We start from the raw sequence: 22,923 nt of genomic DNA on the forward strand, positions 1-22,923 counted from the left end.
GTAAAATTGTTCCGAGCCACGCTTCGTAAAGCTGCTGCAACATGTCGTTAATAGCAGCCCCAGAGCTGGGGACACACGGGCGGGCACCTGGCGGGCGGGTGGGGTGGCAATTAGTCCAGGAGTGATGATGGGGGCTCACCGCTCACGCGGGGGTGCTGTTGACCCACCTGGCCCTCATTCCTTCTCTGGCGGGACCTGAAGCACGGGGCTGAGGGCCAGGCACCCACAGCCTGCCGGTCCTTACTGGCCCCTCCTTCTGGAATTCTCCTCTGAGGATCTCACTGTGGGCACCTTAAAGGCAGGAAGGGACCTGGGGTCACCCCACCCGCAGCTCAATTTTTGGAGGGGGCTGAGGCCCCAAGAAGGATGATCGGCAAGCCATTGGCCGTCCTGGACACAACCACGGCCAAGGTGCCCACCTTGTCTGCTAGGCCAAGGTCAGCAGGCTGCTGATCCTTGCCTGCGGTCAGACCCCTCGGCCAGCAGGACAGGAAGCCCGCTCAGGTGATTTGGGACCCGTCAGTGGCCCTCAGACCTAGATTTCCGGGTGGAGCCGCTTTGGCCAAGTGAAGCGATCGAAAGAGATAACAAGCTACCCTCTACTCTCAGCATTGTGTAGTCATACTAACCGCAGACAATTATGACCAGCATAATCTCTCCCCTAAGACCCAGCGCTCTGTCCAACTTTCCCCACTTCGCCGCGAGCTGTGAAGACTCTACTGGCAGCAGCAGAGGTGGGGGTTTGCCCAGGGACCGAGGATTGGCCATCGCCGTGGGACACACTCACTGCCCAGGCTCCCTGAGTAGGGCCTTCTGGAAAGAGGTGCGTATTAGGTATGGAGCTCCACACACCTTCTATCCCACATTGTAGCGTCACCGGCAACTCACACAAAACTCAACTTGGACAGCCTCCCTCCCAGCTGAACTGCATTTCCGGATTTCTGGGAATCTGAGCCGGCGTGAAAGGGCCTATTTTTCAGGGGTGGGTGGTTTGGGCCCCAGGGGCTGCCTTCTCTGTGTAATGAGGATAGCGGTGTTAGCAACACAACCTTCTTACACAGTTTTTGCAGGCGGGGTTCCCCGAAAGCAGTTGGGGGTGAAGTTTGGGGTGCAAGGTGTTACGAGGGGTCAACACGTGTGAGAGGAAAGAGGGGGGGGAGGAGGTAGTGGGCAGAGACAGACCTCGATGCAGGTCTGATGGTACAGGCTCAACCAGTGCCCGACAGTGTCCCTTGTGGACCCAAATGGCTGGGTCTTTGTGCCCCCTGCTGTCTCATCCCCCGGCTGCAGGCTGCCCTGGGGAGGGCACGACCTCGGGCGAGGTGGCTATCTGCAGCTGAGCCCGGCTACAGGGGCTGACAGCTGGAGGCCACGTGACCACTGACCACACTTCCGGCAGCATCCCGGACAGAGAAGTGGGCAGGCATCTCCGTGTTCCCCAGAAGTGGCAATTTGCACAGCACTTTCACATTCCGGATTCTTACGACCCCCTTGGGGTGCAGGCAGAGCAGAGGTACTTACCCCACTTTATATCTGGGCAAACTGAAGCCACACATCAAGTAAGATGGTACTGAACAGGTACCCTACCAGCATCCTCAGTCATCTTCTAGCGCCTCTGTGACAAAAAGCAAGGGCTCAGTGATAACAATAATCACTATTATAAATGTTAACAGTATTGTTGATTCACCAGTAAGTGAACAGCTAGACCCTGTAGCGTGAACTTTGCATATCAGTTCATTTAAACTCCCAACAAGCCTACGAGCTGACTTCAAGTATTATCCCCATTTTGTGGACGAGTAAACTGAGGCTCAGAGAGGTGAAGACTCTTAGCCAAGGTTGCTCAGCTAGTAAGGCAGGGTCACAGACTCAGATCCAAGTCTGTCTGGCTCCACGGCCCGCAGGACCCCATGCTCTTAAACACCATGGCTGATCGGAGCTCCCAGGCCCTCGGGGGGGCTTCGAGAGGGCTCAGGCTGGTGCTCCGGCTGTGGGCAGGATGGATGGAAAAGCCCTAAAGACAGGCCCCACTTCCTGAGGGAGGTAGTGCTCTGGTCTGGGGGCCGGAGGCTCTTTTTGTCCTGGCTGTGTGGCCCAGAGCCAGCCCCTTCCGCTCAAGGCCTCTGGGAAGAGGAGGGTCTGGCCTATGTGCATTCTGAAGGATCTTCCCAAGAACTTTTTTGTTTAATTTTTTTAATGTTTATTTATGTTTGAGAGAGAGAGAGAAAGTAGGGGAGGGTCAGAGAGAAAGGGAGACACAGAACTCAAAGCAGGCTCCAGGCTCCATGCTGTCGGCACAGAGCCCAACGCGGGGCTCGAGCTCACAAACTGTGAGATCGTGACTTGAGCTGAAGTCGGACGCTCAACCGACTGAGCCACCCCGGTGCCACTGCAGAGAATTTCTGACCAGCTGGGTTTCTGCTTTGGACTCATATGTGGAGTCACCTGTGGCTTCGTCGACCTGGTTCTGTGGGAACCCCACAGGTACCCCAGCCCCTCTCTCCTCTCAGCTCCCTGTCTGTAGATGGGCCTGGACTGTGTAGATCACCTCTGGCCCCAAACAGTGGCAAGTCGTTCTCTGTCCTGTGCCGTCACACTTGTCCACAAGGCACAACTGGCCCTGGGTTTGGCCAACACCACCTCCTCCTGGGCCCTGGGTGAGCCCTTTGGCCTGGGAAGATACCACAGAGACTCCTGGAGAGACAAAGCTGGGGAGGGAGGGGGAAAGAGGAGACAGCAAGGGGGACGCAGGGAGCGGGATGTCCGTTGAAGGGGGGTGGGGGCACGGGAGGGCTGCAGGGGCTCCACATTGCACAGGGAACCCTCTCCAAGAAACGTCATGCTCCAGCAAGAACTCATACAATCAAAGATGTGCTTCCATATGCAATCATTTACCCAGAACAAGTGATGAAAACTTCCCTCCCATTAATCATTGGGCAAGAGGCTAATTGATTTACGGCCACGTGGCCTACGCAACACTCCGGAGGGTTATATGTGGTGTGAGTACGGCTATGACATCATAGGCTCCAGCGTGGCATGCAAGGCCCTCCCCAGGCAGGGCCAGGCCTGGCTCTCGCTACCCCCACCGGCCTACTCCACACTTCCCCATTGTGCGCCACTGCTCCCCGATCTCCGAGATGTTCTCGGAGCTGCTCCTGTGAAACCAGAGCCGGGGTCTATCGCCATTCCGGATAGGTTTTGGCTGTTTCACACCAGTCACAACAGGCTCAGACCACTTCTAACCAGTCCAAGCTAGTTCTGGCTCATTCTGATTCTAACCAGGTCAGGATAAAACCTGGTTCTAACATGATCTGATTGGATCACACTCCTTCAGGACTCGTCAAACAGATTCCAACTAAATCTAACTGGATCAAACGAGTTCTACCCGGATCAAAGCAATGCTGACTGGTTTCAGGGAGTCCAGTCTGGTTCCAACGTGGCCTGTGCCTTCCACTCTGAGACAGTGGTCATTGAACCCTTCCTTGGCCTCCTCTGGGCCCTAGTGATCGCTCTTGCAGAAAAAGAGGGATGGTTATGTTTGGTTCTGAGGAAATCTAAAGGAGTTTGTTGTTTTAGTAATAATTCCATTTACAGTTTCCTGAGCGACTTTGCACGCGCTGGTTTGACCCCCACAAGAAGTGTCTGAGCCAGGGGCTCATATCCCGTGTCCAGCGGATTTTTAGAGGGGCTAAGAGGTGGGGTCCGCAATCCCAACCCTTCACTTGCCATCTTCGTGCCTTGGTTTCCCTGCTCTGAGCTCCATTTCCTCCCTTGGAAAACAGGGAGAGTATCCGTGTCTATTTCACTGCTGTGATGAAGATCGAGAAAAGAGAATCAATCTATGTCGAAGCACCCGGGGCAGTGTTATAACCCAGAGCAAGCACAAGAAATATTAGCTCTTTTTAAAAATTATGATTTGGGGACACCTGGATAGCTCAGTCGGTTGAGCACCTGACTTCGGCTCAGGTCATGATCTCATGGTTTGTGAGTTCGAGTGCCATGTCCGGCTCTGTGCTGACAGCTGGGAGGCTGGAGCCTGCTTCAGATTCTGTGTCTCCCTCTCTCTCTCTCTGCCCCTCCCCTGCTCACGCTGTCTCTCTCTTTCTCTCTCAAAAATAAATAAACGTTAACATTTTTTTAAGTAAAGAAAAATAAAAAATAATGATTTTGTTGTGACTATACTAATTCATCGCTGGCAAATATTTACATAATATTTACATCATGCAAATATGGGAAACTAGTGGGACTGGTCCAGGTTCTGTCTCACTTGAACCCTGACCATGCTGGGCCCTGACCTCCTGGCTTCCTCCCATAGAAGGTTCATAGGAAGTTAGAGACCTGATTACCACGGGCGCTCCCCACTCTCACCTGCCAGGTGAGACCCAGGCTGTCCTGTGATGGGTTTTCCAACACTGTCCCTGGGAGCTGTCACTTCTAAATTGCTTTCTGACACCTGTCAGGGGTTTCTTTTTTACTGAGACTTCCAATGGTTGAGTGAACTCCCCTGGGACAGAGGAAATGGGGACAGCTTTCAAGCCACATTGGGCCAGAGCCCCCAAACCCTGTGTGGACAGTGGGCTCAGAGGGGGCTCTCCTTGGGCCGAGGACAGAGCCCTGAGCTGAAGATTTAGCTCCTGGGGTGTCCCTGCCCCCCTCCAAGCCTCTGTCCACTGAGGGAGGACTAGATGAGGGGATGGGGTCTTTGGGGGACTCCCCAGGGGTATTTGGGCCTCTTGACCTGTTCTGACAGGGGTCTTGGTTGGCGTGTGGAAGGTCCCTCACCCCAGGAAGGACCCAGCTCCTGTGGTTGGGCCTGGAACCCCTCCTCCCCCCTGCCCCCATCCTTCTCTCTCAGAAACAAATTATACACACACCACTCAACACTCAAAAACTAACAATTTATATAAATTACAGTTTGTCGAGAGTTCACTGGGTTCCAAGCACTTTCCTGCATTCTGTCATTTACTACCACGAGGACCCCACGAAAGGGGTGTTGTTATCCAGCCCGCACGCAGAGAAGGGAGGGCAGGCTTGAGTCCGCCTCTCTCTGACCCCCCGCGCTTTGCCCTTGACCCCGCTCTCCCCCACCAACTGTCCCTCTTGAGGCTCGCGGGGGTCCGAGTCGAGATGGAAACAGCCCACTGTGGCCCCTTGGACAGGCTGTTGTCAGGGAGGCAGGTGCTGGGGGCCTGGTATGGATGGGCGGTGGGTGCAGGGGCAGGACAGAGGCACAAGCAGATGGAGGTGGGGCAGGACAAGATGGGTGCAGCTCAGAACCACCCCCCCCCCGAAATCCAGGGCTGGAAGAAAATCCAAGGCCACCCCCACAGCAGCACTCAGCCACCTGGCCTCCACTTGCACACCTCTTCTGCCGAGAAACTCACCACCCCCCGTGGTAGCCCTTCCATGCAGCGACCTCCCTTCTTAGGAAGAGAGCCTGAAGGGATAGGATTCATCACGTGACCTTTCCACACTGCACACATGCAGAGTGATGGGGGGGAAGGTCATCTCATTTAAGTCCTACAACCGCCCCACGATATAAATGCTCTTTTTCGCTCCATTTTTTAGATTAAAAAATAATTCCTTGTGGTAAAATACGCATGAAGTATAAGTCACCATCCTAGCCATTTTTAAGTGCACCGCTCAGCAGTGTTGATATAGTCACATGGTTGTGTGCCCAGAACCCTTTCATCTTGCAAAGCAAACCGCCAAAACAATCTTCCCCGCCTACTTTCTGTCCCCCTGGGTCCGACCACCCTAGGCACTCAGGTAAGTGGAATCCTACAGTTCTTGTCTTTTTGTGATTACCAGCTCCGTTTTAAAGCAAGGAAACTGAGCCTCAGAGAGACTAAGCCACTCACCTGCTGTCACCAGCTAGTCAGAGACCCAGCCAGGCTTTGAACTCACAGTCTCTTTCCCCATGGGCCCATGCAGTCCCTCTAACACGAGCCGTCCCTCCTCCAGCCATCCCAGCAGTCCCTACTCTGTTCCAGGTGGAACAGCTCAAGGCCTTTCAGTGTGAGGGCAGCCGTGGGGAAGCCCAGCCACCTGGCTCCACTCCCTAGAATTCAGCATGAACCTAATCAGCCAGGATCGGGGGCGGGGAGAGGGGAGGGTGCCAAAATCTTTCTCAGCTGCTCCCTCAGGGGAGGCCACACACAGGGTCAAACGTTCCCTTTGGCTGAGTAAAGGGGAGTCTGGGAGTTGCACTGGGTGATGAGCTGAAGGTCCTGGGCACTCTGCAGCCGGGCTCTCTTGGGAAGGCTGTGAAGAGCCTTTGGGAGCATTTGAGCAGAGAACTCCAGGAAGGGCGTGCTGATGAGCTCCCCCAACTCACTGGAGGCAGAGAGGAGACCATCACGGGGTCCCTCAGCGGTCACAAGACAGAGCTACGGTGGGGTGGAAGGCAGCAGAGAAGCATGAGACAGGACTTGTCAACAGAGCATTCCAGAGACACAGGACTTCTGGTCCATCTTCCTGTCTCAGATGGGAAACTGACAAGCCTCGGGCCACGTCAGCCAGCTGCTTAGGTAACTGACCTCCGTCCCCTGCCCCAGGGATGCCAGTCCTCAATGAACTGCTGCCAAAGGGCTGTGTGGAGAAAGATTCTGGACCGGAAAGGGAGAGCGATGTGATCGATTAGTGATGTCTGCCACAGGCAAGGGACTGGCGAGGAGTGGCCTAGCGCAGCCCTTGGCGGTCCCTGCCCTGGCACCCCAGAGTGGATAGCTCTGCCCACCCTAGCTTACCACATAGAGCTGCAGGGCCCAACGAGATCAGTGTGGGAAAATGTTTTGGAGACTATTAAGACGGTGCAAGGAGGGGGGGGGGTTGTTTTTATGGTTACGTGTGCCTCCCTTAGTCACCCTGAGCCTGGTGCCAGAAAAAACACACAGCCCCCCAATATCCTCGACAGCTTTCACCCACCAACTGTCCCCAGCATGCTGCCTTGCTTGTTGACCGAGGCGGGCTTAGTCACAGGTGGCTGCACAGGGGCTGTGTTTGAGGCACATATGGACGGATGGCATACTTCACAACCACAGACCAAGGGCGCCATGAGTCACCAGCTCCCGGGCACAAGGAATGGAGGGCAAGGCCCCTTTCATGATCAGTAGGGCCTGAGTCTGCTAGAATGTGCAGCCACGTTAACCACATCGGCCACATCTTGTCAGATTCCGGCTCCACCTCTGTCCCCAAACTCCAGTGTGTCAGGATGAGTAGAGGCACAGCCTCCTGGTTACACCTCTGGGTGACGCCCCCTGACCTGCTCATTTGCTGCCAGGATGGTGGACCCCGAGGGCTGGAGGAGTATTTCCAGCTGCGGAGAATTCGCAGAGATATTCTTTCCGTGGGGGATTTTGTGCGGAAGCGATTGGCAAAGCGGAGACTAGACCGGAGTCACAGCGTTGTGATCCTGCCTCTGTCGCTCACTCCCTGTGGGGCCTCGGGCAAGCCACTTAACATCTTTGTGCGGCAGAGTCCTCATCTGTAAGATGGGGATAATATTCTCTGTCCTGCCTAACTCTCTGGGAAGGGTGGAAATTATCCCTGCAGTGAACTTCCATTCTTGTAGGACTTTGCAGGTTCGGAAAGGCCTTTAAATCCCCACTTCCATATTTGAGCCTCACCAGGCTCCCGTGGGGCACTCAGGGCAAGTGTCTGAGTTATCCCCATTTCAGAGAGGAGCAAACAGAGGCCCAGAGTCACGTGGCAAGTTGGGGGCGGAGCCTGGGCCTCATTCCTGCTCACAACAATGCCAGGATGCCGTCGCAGGTGGGTAAAGGCCTTATCAGCCCACAGAAATGCAGAATGGGTCAAATGAGGGCACCTGGTCCAGGCCTTCGGGTGAGGGGGTCGTGGGGACACCCTGCCAGAGAGCTCCAGGCCAGGTGCTGAGAAACACATGGTTCCTGAAAGGAGAATGTCACACAGCCAGGCCTCTCCGGCCGCTGCCCTCCTGCTGTGGGGACCCTGCCCAGCCTCCACCGCCCCACAGCCCCCACAGTGCACCCTGTGCCCTCACATGCCCTCTGCTGCCCACACTTGGCCCACTGGTCCTCCTGCCAGAAACACTTCCCTCCAGGGGCGCCTGGGGGGCTCAGCTGGTCAAGCATCTGACTTCAACTCAGGTCATGATCTCACAGTTTGTGAGTTCGAGCCCCACGTCAGGCTCTGTGCTGACAGCTCAGAGCCTGGAGCCTGCTTCGCATTCTGTGTCTCCCTCTCTCTCTCTCTCTCTCCCCCTCTCCCGCTCATGCTCTGTCTCTTTCTGTCTCAAAGATAAATAAAACATTAAAAAAAGAGAGAAAGAAACACTTCCCTTTGTCTCTCTGTCTACTCCGTGATAGACTCCCTTCCTCCCAGAGGGACTAAACTGGTGAATATGGGGCCAAAACATGTCAACATTCCCCTCCCCCACAAGAACACCATCACCCTCAGCTCCACAACTGTCCCTGTTGTTGATTTATCACTTACACGACTGGTCTCCAGTGGCGGGCGGACACCCAGCACCTGCCACACTCAGCACCTGCCACGCACAGGAGCCACCAGGAAAGGTTTGTGCAATTGAGCTGAACTGAGGAAATCGCTCCCCTCTCTGAGCCTCAGTTTCTCCCCCTGTGGGACGGGGTTGATGGCAGCTGCTGTGCCCTCCCACCCAGCCTCACAGTGAGTACGTGGAGGCTCAGGGGGCTTCTCAGAATGACAGGAGGGAGTGACTGTGAAGTTCAAGGTGATTTGTGCCCGTGCACACCCCTGCCCCCCCCCCCGGCTTGGCTATCATCTCTGAATCCCCCCAAACCAAAGCCAGGACCCCGTTCCCAGAGGCCACTGCTCTTTACCTGGCTGGTGGTTTTCTTCCCCATGCCTAGACTATATGCTCCTGGGAACAGAAACCCAGCCTTGGTGGCTCCTCCCACATTTCCCAGGGCCACATGTGGCCAGGTATGTGTCAGCTACCCAGGCCTCTGGGCATCCCTGGCTCAGGCATTTTAACCTGGGCCTGAACCCCCTGAAAGTGTATGCAGAAATGTGTGGGTGTGTGCACAGATGCTTGTATGTGCCTTCTCAGAAAGGAGGCCTGCTGCTCTCAACGAAGTCTCCAGGGGGACCCAGCACCCCACTGCTCCGTGCCCCTGTCATTTGCCGCATTACACGAGATGGTCCCTTGTGCCTGCGACCCCAAACAGACGGTGGCTCCCTATATCATGAACACCAGCCTGTCACACAGTAGGGGCTCGATGCACATCAATGAGCCCAGCACCGAGCTGGGAGCTGAAAAAATGTGGGTTTATTTGCCCCTAAGAGTGGCCAGCTCAGTCCCCTTGCTGATCTTTCACTCTTGTGTCTGATATGGAACGGGCTGCCTGAGTCACACCCTCTCTCTCCGGTCTCCTTGAACCCCCAAAGAGATCCCATTTGTGGAGTACCTGCTGAGAGCCTAGCACACACACTCACATATGTCACCACTGAATCCTCACAACTCTGTGGGGTGCATCAGTCAGGAAAGCTAGGTTATGCTGCGGTAACAAAGAACCCTCACATTTCCATAGCCTACCCTGTGTTTTTCTCTCGTTTATGACCTTGCATGATGGCTGGGGTAAGACTCAGGATGAAAGAACAGGCACCACGTGAAACACTGCTGACCAAGAAGGCTCGGGGGGGGGGGGGGGTGTCCTGCATCAGTGATTACCTGATCAAACTCAAAAATACGCATGTCACTTTCGCTCATAAGTCATCAGTCAGAACTAGTCACATGGCCCCAACCACACAGGTGCGGAGAAACACCTGAAAACAGAAGAGCATAAGCATCCCCATCTTACATTTGGGGACCTAGCGGTTGGAAGCCTACCCAAGGGCACACAAGGGAGCAGCTGGACTGTGCTGATACATTCATGACTGCTGCAAAGCCCAGCCCATTCTCTGGTACCATCTGGCCCCTGCAAGGGGCTGCCCAGGGCCCAGGAGCAGACTGGAGCTGATCGAAGTATGTCCAGGGCACAGGATGAGGTCAGTAGGCCCTCAGGGTCAAATTCCTGGTGGGGCCACTTTGATTTGTGCAGTGTTGAAGGAATGATGGATGGCAGCATGTCACAGACCCACTCTTGGCCATGTCCTTTGCAGAGAAGACATATCTGTCTGTCAAAGATGTGCTGAGTTTGTCCCGGATGCCCAGCTAGAGTCTCACAGTCCAGCTGGGGAGCTGGGATGACATAGATGATAACCAAACAGTCCATCCGTCATGTGAGATAGACAAGAACCCAGAGAGCGTGGCTTTTTAAAAAGTACAAAGATTGGGAGAACAAGAGAAGAAACAATGGCAACAAAATACGGGAAGACAGAACCCAAGGCAATGGAATACCAACACGATAGTGGGGAAAGCCAAGAGCCAACCAGGCTTACGTTGCAGAGTTTTTAGAAGGTTCAGGAACTGGAGGCTCCAGAACCTCAGAGGAGGCCACCCAGAGAGCGGGGTCGGAGCCTGTATGGTGCGAGGAGGGCCCCCCACAGGGCGCAGCCTGGTGAGCAGGGGAGGACAGCAACCCTGGGGAGGAAGGTGGTTGCAGTGACCCATGGAGGGGTGTCAGAGCCGGAGGCAGGGTTGGGGGGGGGGTGGGAATCTTGAGAGAGTGTTGTCAGCTGTGAGAGCTTGGCTACCTGTGGGGGATTGATTAGATATGTAAATTTATTAAAGATAATGGGAGATAATTATTAAAGACAGTGGGTTCCGCACTGTCAGAAAGGTGAGTTACAAACATGGAAGAGAGAGAACCAAATGGTAGTGGTGGAGGCTGGAACTAAAAGTCTAGGTAAGACTCATGGTTTTCCAGATGGATAGATAGATGATGGATGGATGGATAGAGAGAGAGATAGATACGAACATGTATGTATTAATATGAACATGTAAACACGTGTATAAATAACAGAGATAGATAGATATGAACATGTATGTATTGATATGAACATGTAAACAGGTGTATAAATAACAGAGATAGATAGATACGAACATGTATGTATTGACATGAACATGTAAACAGGTGTATAAATATACACGTATTCCCTAGCTCTAACCACTGTGAGCACCTGGGAGCAGCAACATCCCAACAGCAGCAAGCACACCTAGCACCCAGATCTTGGCTTCTAAAAACCATTCCCTATTTGGAGAACCAGTGCTCCCTGGAGAGGTGACTAATTCCAAAATTGGGGCAGATGAAGTACAAGATGAGCCCAAGACATCTTGTGGTTCCAGAAAGCAAGGAAATGCTCAAAGAATGCTGGGGATGTGTCCAAAGGACACAGGTGTCACCCTGAAAGGGCTCCCACTAGGCAAATCTGGGGGTAATTTGAGCACCAAATTATATAATGTTGGTAACAGATTATAATCTACTGAATAAAATAAGAAACCATGACTCCATACTCACGTAACTAAATAAATAAATTGAACAAGATAGTTACACACCGTCAAAGTACTTCCCACAAAATGTTTATCAATTCCAGAGGACAAAATAATAATGTTGCAGTGAAGAAGTCTGGCAGATAGCACCCAAATCAAGTGATCAAAGTGAACATCACCAGGAATAAGACAAACTGAAATGAAGCCCCACCTGGTAGAAGTAACGAGAAGAGAGCGTCATAGAATAGCACTGTGGAATCCCCGCTGATGGTGTAGGACCCGAATATAATCATGAACAACATCAGAAAACTCCAAATTACGGGACTTCCTCCAACAGCGTGGGGGTCATACAAGTCAAAGAAATATCAAGGAACTGTTCTAGACCAAAGGAGGCTAAAGGGACTTGACAAGTGCAGGAATGTTTCTGATCTGGACATTCTGCTACAAAGAACATCCTGGGGGAAACCGACACAACATGAATGGGGGCTAAACATTAGGTGGCAATGATGTTTCGACATTACTCTGCTGTTGCCTGGTTAGAGTACATCCTTGAGAGTAAGTTGCTGGAATGATACCCCAAGTTCACCAAATTCTTTAGTGTATATTTCCCGCAAAAGTGCGTCCTTGTTTGTAGGAAACACACACTAAAGAATTAGGTGGACCTGGGGAGTCGTTTCAGCAACTTACTCCTAATGGTTCGGGGCAAAAATGACCTGTATTGCACTTGCAACTTTCATTTTTGTATGACATTGTTTCAAAATGAAAAAAAAAAAATGAAAAAGAAGACTGATCAGACAAGTAACAAAAAGTGAAAAGGGCTTTTTTTTTTTTTTTTGGCTCGGTGGCTTTGGGAGAACTTTTGAAGGCAGATAGCTGTCTTTTTTGGTGCAAGGGCGCCCTCTTGTGGTGTCCACAGCACAATGCAGCACTCGGCATCCAGGTGGGGTCCAGGAGTTCGCGTCTCTTCCCAGTGGTGGATGTCCTCAGAGGTCATCTCATCCAGTCCCCCACTTCAGGCCGGGGTTTCTCCTCAGCCACACCATAAATATCCCTGTGCCTGTAGCCTCTGCCTTAAAAGTTCTAGATGTGTCCCTTTCTGGCCTGATGCTGGGAACAGCTCTGAGGACTGGATCCCTTGGAGGTTCTCTGGACAGAGAGGGGACCCATGAGCCAGCCTGATGAAGGGCTGGGCCAGAGACAAGGGCTGCGGAGGACGGAACCCAGATAGAAGCCCAGAGGCTGCTTCTAACTGTCTGCCTGGTCTTGGGCACATCACCTGTCTACTCTCAACATCACTTCCTTTTTTTCTGTACGTTTGCAGTTTAGAGACCATGAAACCTGCCCAGCCGTCCACAGGAGCTAATGAGACACAAATAATAGACACCCTTTCTCAATAAATGGGTAACCACACACCCAAGGCTGCCTGGGAAAGGCCTGATTTACACTCGCTTCCCAGCATAATTACTAATGACCCCTCTTTCTCTCTGATAGATCATGTGGTCACTACTAAGGATAAACCATCTATCAAGTGGGTGATAAACCACATGGCCACTTGCCACCGGGGGGCTTGCATCTTAATGGATTTCTGAAAGCCTTCAAGATTCGAAGCCTTTGTGGTTTCTTCCGACCCCTTCCACTTTAGAGGTGACACCTGCAGGAGCAATGGGTACAAACTCGTTTTAGCATCCCTCTTAGCAAATCCCATTCTGAGTTGGGAGCTAAGCCCATCTTAGATGGATGGGCACTTGGCCAGCCCCACACACAGCAGGGGACACAGGAAAGAGACCAGGCCCCACATAATCGTCTGCAGAGGAAGAGGCAGTGACATTGTCAACAGCCACAGCCAGGACTCAGGCCAGGCCCTGCCCTATGTCCCGGGATGCCATGTGGTCAGACTTCCTGTAAGATCTGGGAAGGGAGTGGGAAAAAATAGGAGACTGTAGAAACACACGAAATTGGCCCTTACAACCAACTGTAAGGGCATGTGGATTCAGGCTGAGCTTGATTTCGGACAGTAAAGAACAGTGACATTTCTTAGACCCAGGTATAGAGGAGCTCTCAGACCGGTCACAGAAACCGAGGGAGTTCCTCAAAGACGGACAAGGCTCATAGGAGGCTGGGGCTGGGGCACGGCAGACACTTGGTGTTAAAGTTCCATTTTTCTTTCCTGGTATGTTTTTCTTAAGTACATTCATCGTGAAAGGGACGTATGTTCTAGAAGTAACATGAATGTTCATATAATAAGAGGTGATTGTACCACTGACCCTTTGGGGGAACCTTCCGCGGCCAGGGGCTTGCGACATGATCTGAAACCCTCGCGACCACCCTGGGGAGAAGTACCATTATTCAAATTTTCTGGGTGGGGAAATTGAACCTCCGTGGTGGGGCGGGGGGGCAGTGACTCTGAGCTCTCACAGGTGGCAAGCATTGAGGCCTGGATTTTTCTGGCCACTACACCCCACGGCCTCTCCCACAGGGAAGAGCCATGTTCCAGTGATGCCGCTCACTCCCCATGCGTGCACGGAATCCAGGCTGTGGCGTGGTAGGCAGGCCGCAGCCTGTGGGGAAACTGGAGAAGGGGGCCGTGGAGACAGGTCCCACAGTGGCCCTGCTGGCCTGTGGAGGAGCAGGGTGGTGGCCTGGGGGCCGCTGATGCCTACCAAGGCCCACAGGCAGGAAGCCAAGCTGGGACAGGAGGGGACCGATGACAAGCTGGGCCCACCGGGCACCTCTGTGTGTTTGGCCCGACCCCAGGCTCTGGACTCCCTTTTGCAAATCTTGCCAGCTGAAACCCTGCAGGGAAGGGAATTCTGGGAAAGGCAGTTCTGAGCTTTATGGGGAGACAGAGGTACCACGTAGAGAGCCCAACCCAGTGCAGCAACCCCAGGGCCTTGCCTCACCTCTTGGGGCCACCGAAGTTGGGAAGGTAGCTGGCAGCTAGGAGTCTTTGGCCAGACAGCTCTCCGTGTGCCACTGCCTGTCCCCTTCACGCAATGAATGCGGACACAGGGCAGCCTGGCGTCCCCTCCTGCCCGGGGCCTGGAGCCAAAGCGGATGCCCTGGAGGGGAGGTGGCAGTGAGTATGTGGCTCACCACAGAGGCTTCCTCGGGGAGCCCCTGGCTCCAACATTCAGAAGGGAAAGGGGGTAGGGAGGCGGGGAACCAGTAGACTTGCTCTAGGACACTGGACAAGCATCCTTCCCCCACTGGTTTCCCGTATTCTTTCTCCCCCACCTTCCACCTGTCCCCCCTCCATGCTACACAGAGGATCACAGAGCCTCTTCTCCCCACAGCCCCTACCCTAGTGTGAGTGAGTGGGGCCAGGGGGACAGAGCTGGGGGAGCCCACTGGAGCTGGCCCTGCCTTGGGGGGTCTGCTCTCTCAGAGCTGGGTCTGCTCCTGTGGCCTAAGCTTTCTCTTCCTGGGAAGAAAGATGCCCAAGACCATCAGCCTCTCTGACACCAGTCCCCTCCCTGCCCCAAACACCTTCCCAACTTTCCCTCATGGAATTAGCCAGTTGGGAGAAGGGCCTTTCCCGCAGTGGCCCTGCCCAGCAAGAGGCCCTGAGCGGGGTGGAAAGCGGTAGAAGCAAGAGGTAAGGACCAGAGTGGCGGTGAGCTTTGGGCGCATTTCTTTCTAAGCTTTGGACATCAGTTCGTGCCTGGGATGAGCAAGATGGCACCTGCCTCCTGCCCTCTCCCCACCACACCCCAGCCCGTGGGCAGGACTGGAGCAGAGCATTACTGGGGTGCAGTGGCCCCACAACCACGTTCTGAGCGGATGGGACCGGGACCGGGACCGGGACCAGACCGAGGAAAGGCATGGAGGGAGCCCCTGGTGAGCACGTGGGGCTGGGAACATTCCAGAGTTGTTGGGGAAAGAAGCTGGCACTGGTTGGCACGCGATGAGTGTTACATACAAAGTGAAGTTCTCGGCTCTGATGGGAGAGGGTACCTGAGGACACGAAAGGCCTCAGAGGGAAGCGGGGCAGACAAAAGACCACCAGTGGTGACCGGTGAATGTCGTGTTGTCGCTTGCACATTTTTTCTCACTTAATCTTCCTCATGTCCCTGGGAAGCAAGTCTTATTGTGTCCTCCTCTCCGCTTTCAAGACCATTCACTGCCAACCCCTCCTCCCACAGAGGAGGAAACTGAGGCACGGAGGGAAGGTGATTCCCCAAGGCCCCACATGGCCACGCCAGGACTCCACCACTCGCTGGACCTCGTGATCCGGGGAACACCCGGGGAGAGGCTGGGTGCCGCGCTAGCTTGGTGGGCATGGGTGGTGAGGCGACAGAGTGGGCTAGAGAAGAGGGGCTGCCCGGGGTGGGGTGGGGTGGGGGGGTCCCCAGATGGGCCCAGTGGTCATCCCCGAGGAAGGTGGGACGTAGGTTGGGAGGCAGAGGGGACAGCTGACAAAATGAAAACTCAAAAGCAATCACGCCTGAACTCCTAAGCTAAATGCTGGCTGTGTAGCCTTCCGGGGCATGGGGGTGACCGAGCTGGCCCGCAAGGGCTGGAGGCAGGGGTGGGCTCAGACACCGCCTCCGACATTGAGCGAGGCTCTCCCTTGTGCCAGAACCTTCACACACGGCCTCTCCACCACACGGACATCGTCACCTCTGCCACACGGCTCAGAACACACAGCCTCTGAGAAGTGAGTCCCTTCTCCAGGGTCACAGAAGCAAGTGGTGGGGCCATTACTCCAGCCCAGGACTTCCGTCTCCAGTGCCATATTCTTTCCAAACACGATGCACCGTTAATGAGAAGTGCTGATGACAGACTAGGAACCAGGTACAGGACCGGGTGCTTTATCTGGATTATCCTTTATCTACATGACCCTCTCTCACTTTATGGAGTAGGAATCTCACGATCAGAGAGGTTCAACATCAGGCGCAAAGCCACACAGCATTCGACCCCAATCTTCCTTGACTCTTTCCTCTACGGTTTGTTTCCCAGAGTGTGTTCCGTGGGTGTCCTGGAAGTGATGGGGGCAGGGGCGGCTGTTGGTGGACAAAGATCTTGGGAAACGTTGAGTTCAACCGTTATACTTACATTAGGATTTCTCAGAACTTGACTAACCTATTTTGTGACCCTCTGATGGTGGAAACTGGTAAAACCCAACATAATTTTTCCACAGCCCCCATTTATCACAAAACACTGCATTGGTTAGGAATGTGTAGGAATGTGTTGAGCTGCAGGAGAACTATCCCCGCTCCCCCCGCCTCCTTACTGGCCAGGACCCAGTACAGAAAGAGGCAGTCCAGGGCCAATGTGGTGGCTCTGACTTGGCACTGGGATCCCAAGCTCCTTCTAGCTTCCCACTCTGCCATCCTTTCATCCCCGTGGTTGCAAACTGGCACAGCCCTTTCAGGCACCACAGCTGCTTTCCAGGCAGGAAGAAGGAGAAAGGCAAAGAGCAAAAGTGAGTCTGAACCTTTATACCTTGGAAGCACCCCTCCACCCAGCAGACTTCCGCTTACATCCCATTGGTCAGAAGTGTGTCACGTGACCACCCTTCCGGCAAGGGAGCCCGGAAGAGTGAGTAATTTTAAGGGGCACATTGTCACCTGGATGGAATAGGAGGTCTAGGGCTAAGGAAGAATGGATACCGTACGACCCCTCCCGGGACTGGTGTTCTGTGAACCTGACTTGGAGAATGCCGCGTCCCCTAATGTTTTCAGTGAAAAGTCAACTCGCTCTCCAAGGCCCCTCCTGGGCAGGGGACCCACTCCCCTGCCAAAGCCTTCGGATTCCCCCACTTCCTCCTCCCCACCCCTTATCAGCACAGGGCAGGTTGTGTTGGAGTGAGGAACAGGGATGTACATCTCCACTACGCATGTGTTACCCACCAGCTGCTGGAGGGCAAGGACATAGCCCACTAGTATCTGCACCTGCCACAGGGCGAGCCCGGGCACGAATGTCCCACAGTCTCACGAAAGGCGTGCAGAGGCAGAAAGTGGTGCGGGATGCGTTACTTGAAGCAGGTGCCAACTCGAACAAACATAAACAGAAAAGCAGACTTCTTAATAAGGACCCAGGGGCTTTGGGGGAACACAGGGCCAGGAGGTAGTCAGGGCTTAGGAAGGGATGGGGCAGAGTCTGAGAGGGCACTGGGATTCCGGGCAGCCTCTCTCCTCGGGCGCTGCCCCTCTGCTTCTCTGTCCAGAGGGCGGGAGGAGGATGGCACACGCAGCTGCGGGGAGATCAGCCTTCAGCCCAGTTCCCAGGTGGGGGGAAGGACTCCGAGTGGCCCAGCACGGGTCAGGTGTCACCGCTCAGTGGCTGGGAGGAAGGCAGGTAGGGCTCAGTGCTACACTGGGTGGGAGGGACAGTTACAGCAGATATTCCAAGACGTGACCACCCAACTCAGGGTGTTGGAACAGAGGAGGGCTCAGCGAATTCCGACCTGAGGGCGAAATCCAGCCTGCCAAGCACTTGCAGAAATACGATGGTATCAGAACACAGCTATGCTCATTCACGCATGTATCGTCCGTGGCTGCTTTGGTGCCACAGCTACCGAGTTGGGCAGCTGTGACGGAGACCGTGCGGCCTGCAGAGCCCCCTCCCTATCACCTGGCCCCCTTCAGAGACAAGTTGGCGGACCCCCGTGTTGCAAGGAGGACGCGTGTCGGTTAGGACCTTGTGGGTCACTAGAGGGCAAGAATGTGTCACCCAGATCTGCATCCCCAAAGGCGGCAACACAGGTAGCTGGGGGAGGGAAGGAAAGAAGGAAGCAAAGTGGGGGGGGGGGGAGGGAGGGAAGGAAGGAAGGAAGGAGGGAAGGAGGGAGGGAAGGGGAGAGAGGGAGGGAGGGCAAGAGGGAAGGGTGGAAGGAAGAAAGGAAGGAGGCAGGCAGGAGGGAGGCAGAGCGGGAAGGAGGCAGGGAGGCGGCGGGGAAGGGGCGAGGAGGAAGGGCAAAGGCAGAGGCTGGTGCCCTTGCTGCTTTCAGACCACCTCTCGGGAGCCGGAGCAGAGCAGAGGGACGTTGGGGAAGGGGGTTCTCTCTCTCCCCGCGCTCAGCCCCGCATCTGCTCTTAATTGAGGCGTACTGGTACAAGCCTGATTGGGAATAACAGGTGCTGGGACGCGGTGAACATTAGGGAATAGTCACTTGGCGGGCTCCAGAGCTGCCAAAAAACGAAAGTGTGCCGCCGGGCCAGATGTTCGCTCATTACCATCCGCTCCTCCTCAGAACCGTTTAAAGGGAACATTTGTTTGTTGAGGAAACACAGCTGTTCCCAGGGAAATGGGTTTCCCTCCTTTGGGCAGAGGAGTGGGGGAAGGGACCGCTGGGGGAGGGACACTGGGGACGCCTCGGGTGGGTGGCAGTTAAGGGTCTCCATCGGGTCGAGGGCCGTGAGGACGGGTCCTCAGAGACCGGAAAGGCCTAGTACATCCGTAGCGACTTCCTCCCGCACTCGTGTGAAAGATCATTCACTCCATTTCCCAGAGAGGGAAGCAGAGGGTGAGAGAGGCCATGTGACTCAGCCAAGGCCACACAGCTGATCAGTGGCCAATCCCAGCCCGGGATCTGGCCTCTGTTCTCTAAGACCCTGGCTCTTGTACACACCCACGTCCGGTCCTCTGCCTGGGACGCATCTCTTTGCAGCTCAGTCTTAGACGCTTCATTCCCAGGCCTGTGTTTCCATCCCTGCATTTTGTTTTAAAAAAAAATTTTTTTTAATGTTTATTTATTATTTGAGAAAGAGAGAGAGGGAGCGTGTGAGCAGGGGAGGGGTAGACAGAGGGAGACACAGGATCCAAGGCAGGTTGCAGACTCTGAACTGTAAGCACGGAGCCCCATGTGGGGCTTGAACTCACAAACCGTGAGATCATGACCTGAGCCAAAGTCAGACGCTTAAGCAGCTGAGCCACACAGGCACCCCAACCTGCATCTTGTTTTAAATGCCCCGTCTCTGCATCTCTGACTCCCTGTCCTGGGCCTCTGTGTTTTCCTTTTGCTGACACCTGTCTCCTTCTCTGCCTTCCCAGGAGGTCACGTCAGCATCTGTGGGTGAGTGGCTGGCTCTGTGTTTCATTCTTCCCATCCATCTCTCTCCCTGCTTCTCCCTCTCCATCTGTCTTTTGTGCCCGAGCGACCTCGGTGACGTCTGTAATATCTCAGGGTCTGAGGCAGGGTCTGTGGGATCTTACCTCATTTAATTCTCTCTCTCTGACATCTATTTCTGTATATTTAGGCTAGTGTTTTTCAAGTTGTGTGTCAGGACCATAGGGGGGTCATAATATCAGCTTACTGGATTGTGACCAGCAATTCAATAAGCAAAATAGAAAATTTCAGAATGTGTTACACATCCAATTTTGTGAATTATTTCAGTTCTCTACATGACTGTGTGTACTGGGTTCACATGTAAAATGTTTTCGCTAGGAGATCTGATTTTTAAAACATCTTAAAAAACCACTGAATGGACCTTCTTTGGCTGCAAGCGCAGAGATCTCTGACCCAAGAAGTTCCAGAAGGAATTTGGCGGCTGCCAGGCAGTACCCTCAGGCCCTTTCCCTTCTCCTTTTGCTCTCAGCTGTCCTCAGCTAGCCAGCTCACTGTCCTCATGGTCACAAGGCAGCTGCTAGGGCTCCATCTAACCCTCACAGGTCCAGCAGAGAATGAGCAACCTGTTTGGTCCCCTACATCCCTTTTTAGAAGTGGCAACCGTTTCTCTCATGTCTCATTGGCCAGGACAGGGTCACATGCCCGCCTTCTAACCAATCACTGGCAAAAGAGACAAGACTTACTGTGACTGGCTTAGACCACCCAGGAGGGAGGTCTCTTTCCTCACCCACTGGCTGCACAGATGAGGCTCAGAGGCCCTGAGCCTGCTCCCACCAGGAAGAAGAGGGAGAAGTCTGTGGGCTGAACTGCCACCCACATCTGCCATAGTCTCTCACTGTCCCTTCCACCTGGTTCCTGCCTCAGTTTCCCTCCTGGTCTCTCTTTAGAACTATCCTGAGGAGAGGCCATGGTGTACAGTTTAGGGTCTCCGTGTTTGCTTCTTACGGCGGCTGTAACAAATTACCACAAACTTGGCGGCTTAAAACAACAGAAATGTCGTCTCTCACGGTTCTGGAAGCCAGAAGCCCAAAGTCAAGGTGTAAGCCAAACCACACTCCCTCTGAAAGCTCTAGAGGAGAGTCCATCCACGCTCTTCCACCTTCCCGGGGCCCCAGGCGTTCTTTGGCCTGTGGCTGCAACCTCTTAGGTCCAACTTCCATCGGCACATGCCCTTCCCCCCTTCTCCCTGTGTCTCCCCTGTGTGTCTCTTATAAGAACACTTGTGACTGGGTTTCAAGCCCAAGCGAATAATGCAGGATGACCTTATCCTGTAAAGACCTGCGAAGACCTCGAATTACACCTGCAAAGACCCTTCATCTCAAATAAGGTCATGTTCACAGGCTCCTGGGCATAGACACATCTTTGGGGGCTGCTATTCAGCCCACTACAGAGACTGTGTCCACCCCAAGCCGACCCAGTCTCTTAGAGGGGCAGGGCCTGGAGTCACAGCCTCTCACTTGTTACCGTGAGACCTTGACCCCGAGCTCCAGTGTCCTCATCTGCCAAATAGAGGCCTGAATAGGAGCTGATGCGTAAAGACCTGGAAAAACATCAAGAGGCAACATGTTTTCTTATTGCTTCTTGTCCTGTGAGAGAAAAAGCACGTTGACTTTTGCTGTCTGGGGAACCAGGTTTTTTTGGGAAACTGGCCTGGTGAGGTGTTAGAAAAATACTCTCAGATCTTCCGTGAGAGTCAAAGGACTTGGCCAGCCTTCCTCTCCCAGTTGCTCCCTTGAGCCAAAGCATGAAGTCTCTAGAAAGTTCCTCAGAGAAAGCTGCACCTGTTACCAGGGAGGGGATAACCTGGCCACAACCACAGCTATGGTACGAGAGAGTCATTGGCCCTCACAGCTCTGCCTGGCGCCTGAGCTCTGCCTGGGCCCCCACACATCAGACTCTCACAGCAACCCTCCTGGTACAGGTAAAGTGACTGAAGTAGATTCATTCAACCATTCAACAAATATTTGAGCATCTATTATGTGCCCGTTAGGCACTGTTCCAGCCCCGGGGGGTTCATCAATGAACAAGACCAACATCCCTGCCCTTCTGGAGCGGACACGTAGCAGGGAGGTTAAGTGATTCGCTGAAGGCCACATACCGCTAACTGACCAGACCAGGCTCAGCCCCGAGTCGCCATGATGTCCGCCAGTGGATGGCTCACTGGTCTTCTAGGAAGCGCTATGAGAGCGATGGGTTAAGGGCAACAAAGTTGGGAGGGTGTGTAATAAAGAATCTGGCTGGCCTTTGTCCCCTTTCCCTAGCAGGTAACTTCTAATCCCTTGGTATCTCTTCATTTCTCATGACGGCCCCCTCAGAGCTTGCCTGATTGTTTATGCTAATGCGGTCATTCATGGTGGGCCTCTCCATAGTTTATGCTAGATGACTCAGATTAGGAAAGATGATACAATCTTTCTAACTATATCAGAAAGACCAACCATGTGATTGAGGATTGGGGCTCTGAGTCATGTAATATCAGCCTGACCTTGGAGGGGGTGCTCGAGATTGAGTTCATTCACATGACCAATGATCCAATCAATCACATCTGCATAATGAAGCCTCAAGAAAAACTCTGGGGGCGCCTGGGTGGCTCAGTCAGTTGAGCATCCAACTTCGGCTCAAGTCATGATCTCACGGTTTGTGACTTTGAGCCGTGCATTGGGCTCTGTGCTGATGGTGCGGAGTCTGCTTGGGATTCTCTCCCCTCTCTCTTTGTCTCCCCACTCATGCACACTCTCTCTCAAAATAAATAAATAAGCTTTAAAAAAAAAAAGAAAAGAAAAAAAACTCTGGACACCAAGCTTGGGTGACCTGCTCTAGTTGGCAACATGCTTTGAGTCTGTCACCCTTTGATGCGGAGGGTGACACATCCCTGAGGATGACAGAAGCTTTGCATTTAGAACCCTCCCAGACCTTGCCCCAGGCGTCTTTCCCTTGGGCCAACCCGGCTTTGTAAACTTCTGCTAAAATAAAACCGTAATCATCAAAAAGACAAATACTGTATAATTCTACTTATATGAGGTACCTAAGAATAGTCAAATTCATAGGGACAGAAAGTAGAGGGTGGCTGCCAGGAGCCGGGGGAAGAGAAAAATGGGGAGTTGTTTAATGGATATTGAGTTTAGGTTTGCAACAGGGGATTTCTGGAGACTGGCTGCAGAACAGTGTGAAAGTACGTAACACTACTGGACTGTAACCCCAAAACGGTTAAGATGGTCAATTTTACGTTATGCATATTTTATCACAATTAAAAAAAAAACTATAATCAAAATTATCATGCTTTCCTGAGTTCTGCGAGTCTTTCTAACAAACTGTCAACCTGAGGGGGGTCATAGGAACTCCTGAACTTGTAGCCAGCTGGTCAGAGTGAGGGTGACCCCAGGGACCCTTGACCTCACAGCAGGTGTCTGGAGTGAGAGCCTTGTTAAGGACTGTGCCCTTGACCTCCGAAGTCTGGCCCAATTCC

General features: G+C 53.6%; 1 long non-coding RNA gene across 1 annotated transcript in view; it reads right to left on the bottom strand.

Annotated features, from left to right (window-relative positions):
- Positions 1-1,525: 1,525 nt before the first annotated feature.
- Positions 1,526-22,923, bottom strand: part of LOC128772943 (uncharacterized) — a 45,319-nt gene continuing 23,921 nt past the window's right edge. The window contains exon 3 of the long non-coding RNA XR_008417059.1: positions 1,526-1,615. This is a non-coding gene — a long non-coding RNA (uncharacterized LOC128772943). The remainder of the gene's footprint in view (positions 1,616-22,923) is intronic.

This window comes from Panthera pardus, unplaced genomic scaffold (genome assembly GCF_024362965.1).
Source record: "Panthera pardus isolate Hobbes unplaced genomic scaffold, ASM2436296v1 HiC_scaffold_24, whole genome shotgun sequence".
Lineage (NCBI taxonomy): Eukaryota > Metazoa > Chordata > Mammalia > Carnivora > Felidae > Panthera > Panthera pardus.